Source organism: Pezoporus flaviventris, unplaced genomic scaffold (genome assembly GCF_033815535.1).
Source record: "Pezoporus flaviventris isolate CSIRO_AGI_PZ_B2104156 unplaced genomic scaffold, CSIRO_AGI_Pfla_v1 ptg000002l, whole genome shotgun sequence".
NCBI classification, from domain to species: domain Eukaryota; kingdom Metazoa; phylum Chordata; class Aves; order Psittaciformes; family Psittacidae; genus Pezoporus; species Pezoporus flaviventris.
The window spans coordinates 71,514,337-71,530,224 of record NW_026892550.1 but is presented as its reverse complement, the minus strand read 5'-3'; the positions used below and the strand labels follow the sequence as shown (position 1 = coordinate 71,530,224).

Genomic DNA, 15,888 nt, shown 5'->3' with positions numbered 1-15,888 from the left:
GGCACACAGATATTAACAAACTTGTGTATTGTTTTTATTCCATCAACTCCAACAACAGCAGACACACATATTCTGTACAACCTTGTTCACTATTTTATTGGTGTAAATCTAGAGTTATACAAATGTTAAAGTACCAGTAAAGTCAGGTCTCTGAGACCAGAGCAGCAAAGCTTTACGAAGTGCATTTCTTCTGCTTAGCAAAACAGCAGCTAAGTCCCCTTACTCCCATAGTACTATCACGTGCATTTATGAGATCTGATAGGAAAACATCAAGTAGAAAACCAAATAGGTCTACTCCTGACTCAGAGGATCTTTCAGCTCTGGCATGCTCCAACTGTCTTTGGAAGCTAGCACGACATATATGGTATTATCTTGGAAAACTCCAATTAAATCATGAGGATCAAAACCTCTGCATAGGTAAGGTAACTGAGGAATGGGATGTTTTATTTTCTCTCATTTCAGTCCTCACTTTTAATTCCTGTTAAACAGCCGCAACCCTTAATTTCTTTCTTGTTTCTAATAGAGCTTTTCTGGTGTCAGTGGTACATTAAGGATAGTTTTGCAAACACTTCCAGCAGTGAGACATGAACTAGTCATGCCTTTTTCCTGTAATGGGAAACTAAAAGAGAGGGAAGACTAAATGGGCTGCAGTTGAGGATGATTTTCAAAATGAAGCTGAGAAGAAACAACACTGCTTTCTGTGAACAACTCACTGTGCAGAGTGTATGAAACCATGCAGACACAAGGAGAAAGAGCTATAAACTGATCATTCTTACAACTAGAAAATTTGAAATTATTCAAGACACAAAATTCTATATTAGGCTTTCACAAAGATTCACAGGAGTTTTGGGGACAAAGCAGCCAGCTAGTTTAGGTATGGATCTTGACAAATGGTACAGACAGGATCACGTAGCTATGGTGCAAAGGATAAGATGGCATTAACTCAAAGATCCCTGTTGGCTCTCTATCTCACATTTAATGTGTCATTTTCTTCCATGATTGACTCAACTATCTGATGAAGCTCTGTAATTTAAGACTTGCTATGAGACCTTATTTTAGTAAGCAAATATTATCTTCTACTATGAGTATGCTTAAAGTCATCCACAAAGTTTAACATTTTCTTTAAACACCCAGCTAGTACAGTGAGTAGTGATTAGAGTACTTCCATGTTTATCATTACAAGAATTGATTTATTTAACAGAAAATAATTTTGCATGATAAAACTATAATTTGGTGAATAATAAGTAAAACAAACATATTTTATTAAAATACTAATTTCCAATTTAAAAAGCACTACAATTCTATAATACAGAAACATAAACCAATTATGATTTAACTAGTCTGTGTTGCTGGAGTGTCACCTACTGGACACTGCTGGTACCCTGGGATCAGCCACACAACTGAAAAAACAGGGTCAGTAAGAGAAAACAAAAAAATCACGGCTAATTTATTTTATCTTAATGATAACAAAAGAGATCTGCTGAATTTTGAAGCAGAATGGGGGAATCTATCTGAGCTCTCATACCAACTCCTACACCAGCTACTTTATCTTTAATTTTCAGATCTCACATTGATGAAATGAAAATGATCGTTACTTGATCTCCTTATGAGAATGCTGCATCTAAGTGGGTGTAAAAATATAGATGACATACTTGCTAACAACGAATTGACACCATCTGTTTAGAAACAGCACTGTTTGCAAAAGAGAGAGCCTGCACCCAAAAGCAAAGAACTAAACTCTCTCCTTCAGTTTAGCAGGACTGAGGACTTGACCATGATTATTCTACCTTTGCCTTTTCTGAGAATCTGAACAGCCATGATGTCTATGTACAATGCCAAATTATACAGATTTGTCTTTTAAAAGACTGGCTGTCCAAGAATGAAAATTACATTATTTGTACCCTGCACCACAGAAATGTCTAGATTATTAGATGAAAAAAAAATAATTATTTGAAACAGATCTTAAATGAAGGAAATGTAGATTGTCTTTGCCCTTTGGTTTCTACCTCAAGATGTCTGCACCATCTTACCATGAGTTGACTTAGCAAAGAGACAAGGTACTTGGTACCTGAACCTGCCAGCTTTCACCGAATATTTGCTAGCATCCTTCCAGATTAACTTCTCTCCCTCTAGTTTCTTTAGCTTTTAAATAATTTTGGATTATCAAAGATATTTAGCAGATGCTAAATAATCCTTATTTCTGCTTTTTGAAGATGAACACAAAAATGTTTTTCTACAGCAAATGAAATAAGAAAATTAGACAAAGACTGTAAGAAGCACAGTCAAAGAGAAATCACTCAAACAGTGGTAAATTTCTCTCAAGAGCACAATAAAATGAAAGTATTAGGCATTTATTTTGACAAGAATAATTTTCAGAGCTTTAATAATATACATATAATCTATTTCATTGGGATTTAGTTCAACTGCTGTAAAATACTGACATCTTCAGGTGGAAGAGCTATTGAAGTACACAAACAACAGAGTAGGCTGAATATAAATGATTCAAATCAGAAATAGTTCTTCAATGTAGCTCTTTTCTCTTTGAATGAATTATGTACATATACGTTTTCAAAATGTTAACATAGGTATGAAAACGTCTGCAGCCTTTTCAAAACGTGATTTGAGTAACATTTCAAGTAGGTGTAAAAAGACAAATGTTCTGCACAAAATATCCTACAAAGTGTCAATAAAATCAACAGGTCTTTATGAAAATGCTTTTCAAAGGATTTGCTTTCTATGGAGAAACCAACTTTTTAAACCAACTTATAATTCTGGTAGAATTGAATTAAATATAGTTTTCATTTAACTTGTTTCTAGCAGTTTCAATGAAATTGCGTCTATTTTTTCAACATATACACTCTCAATATTTGGGTTAATATGACTGAGGTAAAGTAAAAGGACTAATTCTAGATTTACAACCATGACAAAGAAATTAAAATATGGCTTGTGGTCCTGTTCTTCTTCTCAGTTTGATAGCCTTCAATGGAGTTCAAGGCCAGAAGGAATCGCTACTCCCTTATTCATAGATCCTCTAAACTGTCTACTTTTCACTGAGATACAGACTCCTCATCATTTAGAAGGAGTGCTGAAAGATATCAAACTCCTATAGAAAAAAATCCACATGGGCTAATTAGGCCATAAGAGGAACTACAGCACAATGTGAATAAAGCCTGAAATCTTTGCCTGCTTGGGGAAAATGTACCTTTCTTCTCCAAATTTGTATCTGTCCCGTAGTGCTAATTTCAGTATATCCAAGGAACTGTTAATATAGACTTCTGGCATTTGTTCTCAGTACCGAGGTGCTTTTTTGATACTTCAGGAAGGTGTTATTAGGGAAAATAATAGATTTTTTTTTCCTAATGAGGATTTTTGGTGAACTGTATTCTGGATTTGAAGGCCATGATTATATTGGAAGGCAAATACATAATGGTTCTCTGATGTCTCAGTAATAGGTGGTTTAAAAAAAGATAATCTATTTGAGAAATGCAAGACATGTTAGCCTCCAATGTCAAAGCCTTTTGTAAAAGCCTTAATGTTTATACATTTTAGTATTTAATCCTTCTATCTAAAGTGAAAATATTAGCACAATTTTTATTAAACCACAACAAGCAAGCTCTCATCTGAGTAAAACTACCAAAAAACAAATGTAGGAGCATATGGACACAGATATTGTTGATGTCTGATTAAACTAGAATACTATTAGTATTATTAAAATAGAAGAGTATTACTGAGGAACTGTGTTAAATATTCTCTGCATCTGGAATCAGTTCAATCAAAAGTATACTTCTGACTCCTTATTAAGAATGACAGAAAGGAATAAAATGGTCAGAATAATATAAAAAAGCAAGGAAATGCAGAATATTCACTCTTCCCAGCAGAGGGTGTGAGCTGGCAGCACCAAGCAGACTGGCAAGGCCTACCTGCTGGAGAAGGTCACCTTTCCTGAGCACCAGCATTATTTGTGGGCCGCAGCAGCTGCAGTGGCACAGTGGGCTAGCTGGAACAAACACATTCAGATGAATAAGCTTCTTCAAACAGGAACTAGATGATCTTAAGGTCCTTTCCAACCCTAACGATTCTATGATTCTATGATTCTTTTCTCTTTGCTGAGGAATCAAGCAGCCTCTTGGCTTTCTTGTTTAGATGATGTGATTCCTCTTAGTGAGCTGTGGGGTCAGTAAACCACAGGCGTGGACCATCCTGCAAGACCTTGCAGGGCAAGTGAAGGCTCGCTGCTGACAGCTGCCTTCAGTTTAGCGCTGACAGCTTCTAATCACAGACTGCAGATGTCCAGGAAAGTGTTCCAGGAAAGTTCTCATCTCACACGCTAAAGCTGACTGATTGGCACATACGAAGATTAGTCTGCTTATTTTTCAAAAGAAAACTACATCTTACTAATCATATACAACCAGTGCCCCTACTTTTGTTCTCTGTCATCTTTTCCCAAAGGTTTTACTTCTAGTTTTAAATGTGCAAGAGGAGGAAAAGAAAAAAGCCACACTTTCACATTTGGAGTTAGTTGTACACAAACATTTTAGAGCTCAGGTACGCTGTTTGTTAATTAATTGTTCAGCCAACTTATTGCAAGTCTACTTCTGTTACACAGGACACTGCAGAAGTTAAGACAAAGAAAGTCAAGCGTAAATTGCAACTGCTTGCAAAGTTCATTTCTACAGCATTTTGATTGCTTTTTAGTCATTAACATTATCTTTATAAGAACATACCAATTAAAAGGTTTGGCATATCATTCAATTTACCATATTAAAAAGAATTAATGATGGATTTGAAATAGGTATGTTAAAGACCAAGACGAAACTTAGAACATTCTTGGTCATGCATGCAACACAGAAGTAGCATCCCTGGGCATTCTGCAAAGATGCATCCTTCCTAAACCCCATGGCTGAAACAACAATGAAGACCGATAGATTATTAAATGCCAACTACACTAAGATGATAATGGTTAATGAAAGTTGTAATTTCACTGAAAACCTCGGACATTTACTTGTGAGACTGTATATTTTAGCCACACATGAAGATAAATTTCAAATACCAGCACAGGTCATCTAGCATCTAAATTCCTGGACAATCACAATACAAAGTCAAGGAAAAAGTTTATTTTAATAATTTGAATAATTTAATAATTTAAAGTAATTTGAAAATAAAAGTGTGCACCAACATGAACTGTAAAAATGGGGTTTAACCAAGGAGGTTTAACTATTATGTAAATAAAAACTCCTTCAATGCTTATGGTTTTCTTATCATGATAGTACTGTGAACCCTGACTCACAGCTCTATGTACTGTACAAATACAGGACAGCAAGACATGACTCATTTCCTCTTTCTAGTGGAATGACAACATACTACTTCTGCTCTTTAGAGGTCCTCCACGAGTTGTGATTGCCTGAAGTTTAAGGTTCTGATGCTGATGAGCAGCATCAGAAGACCTGCAACTTCATGTTTCTATACCCCTGTCCTGGGTTCAGCAGTGGCAGTCATGTTTTTCCTTTGTGTTGGCTGGTGCGGTGCTGTGTTTTGGCTTCTAGCTTGAGAACAGTGTTGGTGAAGCCGATGTTTTCGGTTGTTGCTAAGTGATGTTTACCCTGACCAAGGACTCTGTGAGGCTCATGCTCTGCCAGGGAGGAGGGGAAGCTGTGAAGAAGCAGAGACGGGGCGCCTGACCCGGGCTAGCCGGGGAGGTATTCCATACCACAGCACGTCATGCCCAGGGTGGGGGGTAACTGGGAGTTACTCGGAAGGACAGGGGCTTCCGGGTGGAACTCGCTTTCTTGGCCGGTGGTATCGTATTCTCTTCCCTTGTTATTTTCCCTTATCATTGTTTTAGCTGATAGTAGCGGTGGTGATTTGTTGCTGGACTGTTCTTGTCTCAACCCGTAGGAGTTGCACTCTCTCGATCCTCCTCCCCGTTCCTCCGGGAGCGGGGAAGGGGAGAGCCCCTGTGCGGGGGGGGGGGGGGGGGGAAACGGACACGGTCCTCGATTGTTGTCAGCTCGGCATCACTCACTGGGAGTGAGTGAACAGGTTGCCTGACTGGGTTTAAACCACGACAGTTCTTTTTGGCGCCCAACGTGGGGCACGAGGGGTTGAGATAAGAACAGATCTGACTGGATTGATAGTCACTCGTCACAATGCTGATTTATTGGCTCTCAAGGTTTTTCCTCTTGATCTCACAGTTTCAACCAATATCGGTTGCCCCTGTACGCAAGAGAACAAGCAAAAAGGAGGCAAAAAGGGTGAAGCGAGATGAAGAACCAATGAATTCACCACCCGGTCCAGAATCTGATCAGGAGTCATCATCACATGATGAAGAAGAAGAAGAGGTAACTTCTCGACCTCGGACCTCAACCGAGCTGCGGAATATGCAAAAAGATTTTACCTGTCAACCAGGGGAGCACATCATCACCTGGTTACTCCGATGCTGGGACAATGGGGCCGATGGTCACGAACTAGAAGGTACAGAAGCCAAGCAGCTGGGATCACTTGCTAGAGAAGGGGGAATTGACAAAGCAATTGCAAGAGAGAAAAAGTCCCTCAGCCTTTGGAGGCGGCTCTTGGCAGCTGTGAAAGAAAGGTTTCCGTACAAGGACGATGTTACGAGTCGTTCGGCCAAGTGGACTACTATAGACAAAGGCATCCAGTCTCTGAGGGAATCAGCCATCGTAGAGATGATCTATCACATCAAGCCGAATAACGGGGATACACCTATAGATCCAGATGAAGTTGAATGTACACGACCCACATGGCGAAAACTTACATGGAATGCACCGTCATCATATGCCCATTCATTGGCAACAGTGACCTGGAATGACATAGTACCACTAACAGTGGATGAAATGGTTCATAAACTCCGAGAGTTCGAAAACAATCTCACCCCTTCCATCATCTCAGCTGTGAAAAAACTGTCCCAGGACCTCAAAAAATTGAGGGACGATGTATCTGATTTATCCAGCTCCTCACGTGTACCAACACACGTCTCAGCTATTAACAAAAGGCATCCTATTGTACAAGAGAGGAGATACAGAAGGTATACGCCACGGGGTACCCTATGGTTTTACCTGCTGGATCACGGAGAAGACATGACAAAGTGGGATGGAAAACCTACTTCAGCTTTGGAGGAACGGGTGAGTGAACTGAAGAGGAGAGCAAGGGCCAAGACTGATGGTCCCATGAGAGCTACGGCTTCAGTCTCTGGTGAGCAGTTTCCCAGATGGAGTGGAAGAGCTGATTTTACTCCAGCTCCTGTGATAATGAAGAATAATCCATTTCAACACGACTTAAGTGTCCAGTGCTGTGACGACCATTAGAGGGGCCCTGCCTCCAGCCAGGTGGAGGTAGGGGACAATCGGATTTACTGGACTGTGTGGATCAGATGGCCTGGCACATCAGTCCCACAGAAGTATAAGGCTCTAGTAGATACCGGTGCACAGTGTACCCTGATGCCATCAAGCTGTCAAGGGCTGGAACCCATCTATATTTCTGGAGTGACAGGAGGATCCCAAGAGTTGACTGTGCTGGAGGCTGAAATCAGCCTGACTGGGAGGGAATGGCAAAAGCACCCTATTGTGACTGGTCCAGAGGCTCCATGCATCCTCGGCATAGACTACCTCATGAGAGGGTACTTCAAAGACCCAAAAGGGTACCGGTGGGCTTTTGGTATTGCTGCTTTGGAGACTGAGGAAATTGAGCAGCTGTCCACCTTGCCTGGTCTCTCAGAGGATCCTTCTGCTGTGGGGTTGCTGAAAGTTGAAGAACAACAAGTGCCAATTGCGACCACAACAGTGCACCGGCGGCAATATCGCACCAACCGAGACTCCCTGATTCCCATCCATCAGCCGATCCGTAGACTGGAGAGTCAGGGGGTGATCAGCAGGACCCGCTCACCCTTTAATAGCCCCATATGGCCAATGCAAAAGTCCAATGGAGAATGGAGACTAAGAGTAGACTATCGTGGCCTGAATGAAGTCACACCACCATTGAGTGCTGCCGTACCGGACATGCTAGAACTTCAGTATGAACTAGAGTCAAAGGCAGCCAAGTGGTATGCCACGATTGATATTGCCAATGCATTTTTCTCAATTCCTTTGGCAGCAGAGTGCAGGCCACAGTTTGCTTTTACTTGGAGGGGTGTCCAGTTCACTTGGAACCGACTGCCCCAGGGGTGGAAACACAGCCCTACCATTTGCCATGGACTGATCCAGACTGCACTGGAACAGGGGCAAGCTCCAGAACACCTGCAATACATTGATGACATTATTGTGTGGGGTGATACAGGAGAAGAAGTCTTTGAGAAAGGGAGGAAAATAATCCAAATCCTGCTGAAAGCTGTTTTTTGCCATAAAAACGGAGTAAGGTAAGGGACCTGCACAGGAGATTCAATTTTTGGGAATAAAATGGCAAGATGTACGTCACCAGATCCCCACAGATGTGATCAACAAGATAACAGCAATGTCTCCACCAACTAATAAGAAAGAAACGCAAGCTTTCTTGGGTGCAGTGGGGTTCTGGAGAATGCACATCCCGAATTACAGTTTGATTGTAAGCCCTCTCTATCATGTGACCCGGAAGAAGAATGATTTTAAATGGGGCCCTGAGCAGCAACAAGCCTTTGAGCAAATTAAACGCGAGATAGTTCATGCAGTAGCAGGACAACCTCTAACATAGAAGAACCCAGGACAACCCCTAACATAGCATCTTTCTTTCTGCATTTGCCCAGGCAATTACTCCTCACACTTGCATTTTAATCAGTGACCAACAGTAAGAATATGGTGGCAATGACTGGCACAGGTCATCAGAGGTATGTCCTAGCAGTTATCCCTAATACAGAAGATAGTGCATTCAACTCCATTTCAATAGGGGAGGGTGCTTTCTGGTCCTGCCTCACAACTTCAATTATCAGCCTGAAAGCATGACTCTCTATCTGAGAAGTGAGGGGGCCTATGGAAACGCCAAATAAAGATTGTGATGCCATGATACATCTGTTAGGGGGAAGGGGGAGATACCACTTAATAATGGAAGTTTCTTTGAATGAATTTCAACAGAAGCACTCAAGGGTACATACAAGAATGAGAAGGAAAGAGTACAGTACAGAAATATTTCTCCCAATAAAGACTGTAAAGCAGGATATGGGAAATGCTACAAAGACAACATCCTCCATGGATGACTGCAGTCATTTGGTCATCAGCAGATGACAAATAAAATCCCCTCTTTGCCTTTTGTATTTCATAGAAAGTTTTCCTTTCATATTCACTGCAGTGTTATCTAAACAGAGTATACTTGTAAGCTTAGTTACAATTTCCTTTCCTTTCTTACTTTTCGCTGTCAGCCATGTACATTTCTTGTGAATGTTTGGGATGCACTGACCTAACCCCGTTTCAAGATCACTGAAAATCGATGCTGAAAGCCTGAAAGTCTGAAGAACAGACACTGAAAGTCTGTAATCACCAATTCTGATACCATGGTAATTGGCAGTAAACCACCCACTTTGATAGGACATTTCCCATTGAAGAACAAGTATCTAGAAAAGCAGAAAAATCTCATAGGCATGCTGCAGCATCCTTCTTGTTAAGCAACTGGTTTCACTTTCTCGGGCCTGTTGCAAACATTCGTTTCTTCACCATTACTAATTAAGTGGAACTGAATAATTATTTTAAAAGAGATGCATAGCTCCATTAACTTAAATCTGCTAATTTAAAGTCCTTACAACAAGAAGGGGTTTAAAAAGAAATGTGGGAAAGCAAGGCTTAATGCATATGGACATTCATGAACTATGAAAGTGCAAGGATAATTTAAAATAACATTTCCCACTCTAATTCTCTGGAGTTTGAATTTCTAATCTCATATTCTCTGAAGTACTTTTCCTTCCTCATGGATAGACCTGCTTCATTCATAGCTGCATAGCAGGAGTCCCAGTTCAAATCTACGAGGACCAGGTCTGACAAGGCACTAGAGTTACTGTTCAGCAGCGTTCACATTTCTACCCTAGAGTAATAATATGGGATTTCTTCCTTGCCATTGTCTGGAGAAACAGGAATCTTGGAAGAGCAGTAACTTTTGACTTGGTCAGCCTGCAGACTTTCCATACAGCCCTGCTTCTTGGGTAGTGGAGCGGACGTTCCTTGGACCTGTGTTTGCTAATAGCTATGATGATTACGGCCTTGTGCTCTATGCGCAAAGGTAGCCTAACTTGATTGGACTGCCAATTACTCTTGTCCTCAATCACATCTTTCCCACCTAGAATGCGTCATGCTCATATATCACTTCTAATTAGATGGGAGGTACTTTAAGGCAGGGACCATGTCTCCCCATGCACAGAAGCCTGCATGCTAGGGTCTCAGTTCTGATTTCTGGGTGTCACTGCAATACAAATGTAACCTAGGCTTCTAATTATACTACCAAACACAACCTCCATTTAAAAGATATGTTAATGAAATGTTTACTGGGTTTCACATGATGTTTGTGCAAGGAGCGTTATTGTATTTTTTAAGCAGATAACTATCAGATTCTCATGACTTTTCATTCTCAAGTGGTACATAAAATATTTAATGCAGGACTTAAAAAGTGCTAAAAGATTATTCAGACAATGGAAACTATATCTAAATCTTGATCCCTTTTTTCAGCTGTTACAGTGGGAGATTCTAGCTATAAGAAGGATTGCTACAAGAAAGCTCAGTACAGTATAAATTACCAGTTTTGTACCAAATATCTTAATGAGAATTTCAGTGTAAGGACTCGATTCAGCATTGCATCCTCACTATGACCCTTTTGAAAGAGGATTATATCAGTAGAGCTTTATTGGCAGTTTTTCCCTCGCTATTCAGTTAAACCAACTAAATCAAACAAACAAAAAAATGAACAAAAAAATATCAAAACGATTCCACAAACAAAGTTCAGGATCATTTTCATATCATTCATTCAGGATTTCTTTCCCTTTTTTCCATCAAGTTAGCTTTCAGATCAATCAGGAAAATGAGCTGATCTGGCTTTTTCTGAAGCGGTTGTATTCATAACAGCACCAATGTATATTCATATGAAATTATGGATCTACAAATACAAAAAATATACGTAGAGTACAAATATACAAAAGGTTGCCTGAGGCCTGCAGAAACTTGTTCGGACTCTTCAGTGTTAATGTTAGCCTTGACAGGTTGAAACGTTACCCCCTGTGATCTCCTGCAGTCTGGGAAGGCCGTGTTCAGACTTCAACAGGTTTGTCAAACTGCTCCAAGCCATCACTTGCACTGTGGCTGTCATGAGGAAAGGTGCAAAGGAAGACGAAGTGCAGAAAGCACCATGTGAAAATATCCTCAGAGTGCCAGACTGGCTGTCTCAGAAATGTACTGATACTGAAAGGACATCTTCATTGTTAGTTAGTTCCTATGTACTTTCTGGGTTATCAAACCAAGACACTGCAAGTTTGAAATGCCAGCCTCAGAAGAGAGCACAAAGCAAACCATTAGGATATACAAACTTGTATACTACACCAGTAATGATTCTTGGCTTATTTTTCTTCCTCTTACAGAAATTACATACTGACAAGATCTCTAAGCTGATCCGAAAGCAAAAAAGCTCTCTATCTCTTGCTAACTCACATGACTGGAATGACATTAAAGTTCATTTTGAAATGTAGAGTATTTTGATAAGTCTCTCTTCAGAGGCTGGCCCATGCTGTTATGTTACAATATTCTGTGACAAGAGGTCATTGAGAGTTACTTATCCTAAATAAATATTATGAAACTTGTTCTAACAACTACTCAAAATATGTAGCAAGATACATAAAAGCAACCATGGCAAACATTTGTAATAATTTTTCTCATGTGCTTTTGAGAGCTTCACATGTCACTTGAATTTTAAAGACACACCTACCTTACCTAACCCTCATTCTATACTCCTTTCAAGTTAATCACCCTTACTACTTAGCAGAGCAAAAGTTTACTCTACTGGAAGACTTTGGCTACTCTCAGGTATTTTGACTTTCTCCATTATTTCTGAATTACAGAATATCTAAAACATTCCAAGAAAAAGACTGTAAGATAGAATCAGTTATTCTCACAAAGAAGCTTTCTTTTATGTAGTGTGGGGGAATGGAATATTTGTGATGTTGACAGTTGTGATTTTGTGAAATCCAAACCGTATACTTTGTACCACGCTGGCTTACTCAGTGAGAATTCTCTGCACGTACTTGGCTATTCACAAGGAGGTATAAAAGAAGTAGATGGATATCAAAACTGAACATTTAAAGCAGGGCAGGGCAGCTAAATTTGTATCTTCTAGATGAGTAGCCTGAGTATTGTGATTGTACAAGAGCTCTGTAGAAATAATAGTTGACGTAGGATAATTTGAAGTGTTTTTCCATTAATTACATATGAAGACCAGGCTGAACTTATAATAAAAGTTTTAATTAGACTTATTTTTATAATCTGGTCAAGGAGCAGACAAGGAACTGATGAAACTACAAAGAGGTCCAACATGGCTTTCAATTCTGCTGATATTTTATGCATGGATTTTAATAATTTTAATATGGATGGACTGTTTTTGAAGAAAACAATGAAGTGTTCTGAAATGCTAGCTTACATTACTCCTTGCCATGCTGAAGAAAGTAATACAGCCACAGTTTTGTGTGCCTCAACCCTGCCTAACACAAGGGTAGTGGAGGGGAGCAAAGAAAACAGCTCATGTCTCAATTCAATGCAAGGAAGCCTCTGCACTGGAGACAAACATGCATATGCTCTCTTATGTATAAGCTAGGAGTGGTAGCCCATATTTTAAAAAGCTAATTTCTAAATGTTTGACATTTCTGTTCAAACCTGATCTTAAATACTGTACAAACTGGCATATACTCAGCAATGTTACTAGAGACTAATGGCAGTCATACATTCTTCTTCCATCTGGAAATATAGGAAAATAGCTATAAAATAAGCAAAGAAGCAGATGGAAAGGAAAACAGTGCACAAAAATAGCTTCCCCGTGTTTTCATGATTTTTCATGAACAGTTTAGGATCTAATCTGCCTTCACCAGCAGTAGCTTCAGGAATAATGAATGCCTGTTCCCTGGGGTATTGCTGCAGGTCAAAATTTTCGTTCCTACAAAACAGTAGTGCTTTTGGATAGCTTGTTACCCATTATGTAGCACTGATGTTGATCCTGTCACTGTATGAGCTTCTTCTACCATTCCCCCACATATACATAAAACAATCTTCATTTTTGGTGGACAGAGATTTGTCCTTATTCTCTGAGGCTGTTTTATGACACATTGCCTTCTGCTCTGACATCTGCAGATGTCAACAGTGTTTCTGATACCCCACCCATTACTTGTTGCTCTACATCCCAGCCTGCTGTCCATCTCAGCACACCCACAGAGCACGTACAAGTTCCTGGCACTTCCAGCATTTTTCTTCCACAAGGAAAAAACATCAAGGTTAAATTTTCATTGGAAGATCTTCTAGCCAATAACATATACTGCATTAAACATACGGTAATTTGTTTAGGTGAGTTGTGACATGTTTGAGGCATGTCATTCATTTTCCATATCATCAAAATTAGGGAATTTGGGAGTGCTTGAAGATTCCAGATGCTGGATGAACACCCTGAGAGCATCCCAACTTTGTGTTGTCATCTGACCTTATACATATTCTGTGCTGTGTGCAAAACAAAGGCACACCTCTCTGTAAGATGACGGATGAAACAGTAATCTCAGGCAAGCATTGGATCTGGATGATGTAGGAACCAGAGCACAGGGATTTGCCAGACAGTGCCCAGCAGGTAAAGGCTGATACACCTTAATCTCTTCCAAGCGAGTACTGCAGGTTGCAGTGAAAATATAAAAGATTGAGAGAATGAATACTGACACATAGTAATTTTAATTCTTACTTGGATGGGTGATAGTTGGGTTGTGCTTCAGCCACTCCCTACCTACATCTAAAGTTATTGTTTGGCCATTTCAAAAGTATTTGCCTTCCTAACGTGAAGAGATAGCATGCTGAATTATAAACTGTTCAGCAGAACCACTGTGGTGTTTCACTGCAACTCACTGTTTGATGTGGTGTCAGCACACTTATATTTCCTTAGTTGGCATTTTAATATTGAGTTTGCTATTACAAGTTGCATTGTTTCTGTCATGAAGCAGCAAAACCAGCTGATGATATTACTGACTGATGAGCAAGGCAATACAAAACACTAAAGATGATAGCAAATACCTGATTTCCATACTGCGTTTGCCCCCATCAAAATCAGTTTAACAACAGAACTGTGTTTGAACCCAGAACAAATCACTGCTAGTTATGCCTTGCCCAGTGTTTTAAAATGCAGTAGAGTATCAGAATATGAGTAATATAACAGAAGCCAGAATTTAGTATATGGCACTGCTGGGTCCTCATGTCACTATTCAGGGGTCTCATAGTAATACATTTGGTAAGTGGGTTAATAAAAGAAAGAAGAGGACAGGCACTGGCAGCCCCATGAGACAAGAACTACTAGGGTGACAGCAAAGGTTACTTCCACCAATATAGTAACTATGCAGCTGCAGAAACAAGCTGCTCTACCTCACCACAGGAAAGCATGCGGATCGGCAGATGTCCAAACAGACCTTTCAACTTGTTACAGGATCAGGTACGTACATACTGCTGATAAGGTTCTGTGTAAGGTTCTTCCTTTCCATCTCTTCCCCCCACTATTTATCCATTTCAGCCCTCTTGCTGTGTTTATCACCATGATGTCCTAATTCTCCAGTCTTCAAGAAGAAAATGGAATCTAATGAATGCATGATTAAATCAGCTATTCAAAATATTCTATCTTGCTGACAGAAGAACAATTTATCACGATCTAGACAACAGACAAACATAGAAGGACTAAGAAAAAATAAAAACAAAACCCTCAGATGACCATGTGGCCTACACACATTTTTTTGAGTTCACTTGCTCTGGTCTGGCCATTGGCATAGAGTTGTTTTCCAGGACACCTACTCATTCACTGTACAGTGGAACAAAACAATTAGCTCAAACTCCATAATATGTAACATTTGTTTTAGTAAACAGAAGAAACCTTTCATAACAGTTGGTACTGAATAGCACAAAGCTTTACTCCTACAACTACAGTCAATACTTTTTCTCTCTTTCCCCCATTTTTATTTTAGAGTTCAAAAAAATGCCTCCAGCCCATGTGCTGCAGTAGGCAGCAGTTTCTGGCAACTAAAGCTACTAAAAGCCATTTTAAACTTCATTAAAGAATACTGTTGCAAGTACTTATTACAGATCTCCTAAGCCTGTCAAAATATCAAACTGCATATATGTTCATGGTCTTGAAAGACACTACCGAGTCTTGAAGATAGAATCACTCCCTTGATAAAAGACAAACTGTGCCTAATTACTTGAGTTATCTTCAACACAGACATCATGTATTCTTTGGAAGATAAAGCGGTAGGGGAGGTCTGTATACATTCCTGTACAAACCTACTCTGTCTGAGAGGGAATGCATGCTGCTATGACATTCTTTTGGCTTCTGAGAGTCAGTAGCATTCACAGCCTACTGCAATAAACTGCACAAGAATGACAAGCATCTTAGGAAAAGCCTCTGTATGTGGATGCATATGCGCACACATGCGTGTCGAAATGCAAATGCAGTCACCCTGGAGATCCCCAAGTGTTCGGGTCTGATTTATTTTTCCTGGAGATAGAATCATATACAGTGCAGATGCAGAAAGATGGCCACAAACAGTGGGCTGGTTAAAGCCTCAAACAGTTTATGGGAGCCTAAACTATCATTTTCTGAGGGAATATAAACCCACTCCTCAGGACAAGAATTATTTCAACACCTTTCCCAGAAGTATTTAGTTTAACAATGATATTATGGAGATCACTAACTGACTATTATAATTAG

The 15,888-nt window shown here is 39.8% G+C and overlaps 1 long non-coding RNA gene across 1 annotated transcript in view; it reads right to left on the bottom strand.

The window, feature by feature from the left end:
* Window positions 1-9,386: 9,386 nt before the first annotated feature.
* The window catches only part of LOC133263348 (uncharacterized), a 56,755-nt gene continuing 50,253 nt past the window's right edge, over window positions 9,387-15,888 (bottom strand). Inside the window, exon 3 of the long non-coding RNA XR_009741473.1 lies at window positions 9,387-9,532. This is a non-coding gene — a long non-coding RNA (uncharacterized LOC133263348). The remainder of the gene's footprint in view (window positions 9,533-15,888) is intronic.